Consider the following 2081-nt stretch of genomic DNA (forward strand, 5'->3'; position numbering starts at 1 on the left):
CGCAACCCTCAGTGTTGCTCCCGCCCCTCGCTCAGCCAGTGAGCGGCCGGTCTGTATGTGGGATCCGAACCCTCGGCGGGAGCGCCACCGCGCTTCCCAAGCAGCGCACTGTAGCAGTGCACCACCGGGCTGGCCCTGTGCTGAACAATTTTACACGGTGTCTCATCTAGGTTTTACAATAGCCCTGCGAGGTAAATGTTGTGCCTGCTTTATAGATAAGGAACTGAGGCTCGTGGAGTTGTTACTTGTTCAGAGTTTCCTACCTACCAAGTGACAGAGTTGGGGAGCAAATCCAGGTTCAATTGATTCAAAAGCCTGCCTTTGTAACCACCTTGTCCTCAGTTGCCTGCCTGGCTCGGCTCCATCCCACATTTCCTGCCTGTGGCTGAACTGGCCACATCAGAGAAGACAGCAGTAGCCCCCAAGGGCAGTGGGCAGAGGCTTCCTCTCTCCCACAGTGGGTTCAGCAGTGCCTGTCCCCAGACCTGTATCCATTGGTTCTGTCTGGGACAAAGATGTGTGGGTAAAGGTGGAGGGAAGGGACAGACTAGAGAGGAGGGGCAGGTGGGAGGTTGTCTGCTCCTGGCAGCTCACTGGTGTGTTCTCAGCTCCCCAAGAACTGCACAGTCTCGGCTGCTGGGAAGCTTCACCTCAGTGAAGCACCAAATTAATCAGAGAATCCTTTTCTGGCTAGGGCAAAATTTATTTGCAAATTTAGTTCTTTTTTTGCAACATCATTGGGCTTCCTTTCAGAACACCAACCCCCTTGAGAGGAAATGAGTGCCAGGATAATGAGTACAACTGAAAAATGTACAAGCATGAGTATGAGGGTACTTCAAAAAGTTCATGCGAAAATAGAATCTAAAGATAATCTGAATGTTTCCATGAAGTCCTTGAAGTACCCTTGTATGTGTATGGGGAGATCCCTGGATAGAGCTCAGAGGATACAAGTGAGAAGTGGTTGAGCAGCACTTAACTCACTAATTAACAGGGTTTAATGATGCTTCAGCAGAGACATTTTGTCACCATATCCTCTTTCCTCCGGGCACACAGCTAGATGCTTCCTGCCTCTCTTGCAGCTAGGTGGGGCCATGGATAGAGTTCTAGCCAATGGAATATTGTTCCTTCCAGCCTTGTCCACTAAAACAAAAACAACACAAAACAAAATTCCTGCACAATATTCTGTGCCTTTCTCCATGACAATCCTAGAGGCTTAATGCTGAAGGTGAGATTCACAAGATAGAAGGAGCCTGGGTTCCTGAATCACTGTGGAGGAGCGATGTCTGCTTGAGACTGTGATCATCTCTGTACCCCAGTGGCTCACACAATGCCTGGCACAGAGCAGGTGCTCAATAAATGTTTGATGGATGATTGAATTGTATAGAATCTCAGGAAGCAACTTCACTTTTATATCGGTTCATCCATGTTGTGTATACAATTCATTCATTTTTATTTCAGCATGTATTTTATTGTGTATATATATATATATATACACAATATATATATATGTACACACACATATACATTAGAATTTATCCATTCAATTGTTGATGGGCATTTGGATTGTTTCTAGTTTCTGGTGATTATGCAGAGAGCTGCTATAGCCATTGGTGTACAAGTCTTTGTGTGGGCAGATGCTTTTGTTCCTCCTGAATATACCTTGGAGCAGGTTTGGGTCTAATGTCAGGTATATGTATCACTACTTTACAAAATGGTTGTACCATTTTTAATCCTATAAAAAGTGTTTGAGAGTTCCAGTTGCTCCACGTTCTCACCAACACTTGGTAGGGTCAGTCTTTTTTAGCACCAGCCATTATAATAGTTATATACTGATATCTGATTGTGGTTTTAGCCCACATTTTTCTATTAATTGATGATGTTGAGCATTTTTTAATAAAAATTTGGGTGTTTGTGATTTGCTACTTTGGTGATGTACGTGTTCAAATCTTTTGCCCATTTTTTATTGGGTTTCTTGTATTCTTATGATTGCCTTTTGAGAGTTCTTAATATATTCTAGATAAAAGTCTATTTTCAGATATGAGATTTGTAAGTGTTTTTTTCTCTGCTTTGTGGCTTTTCTT

The sequence above is a fragment of the Galeopterus variegatus genome, unplaced genomic scaffold (assembly GCF_000696425.1).
Source record: "Galeopterus variegatus unplaced genomic scaffold, G_variegatus-3.0.2 Scaffold2392, whole genome shotgun sequence".
NCBI lineage: Eukaryota > Metazoa > Chordata > Mammalia > Dermoptera > Cynocephalidae > Galeopterus > Galeopterus variegatus.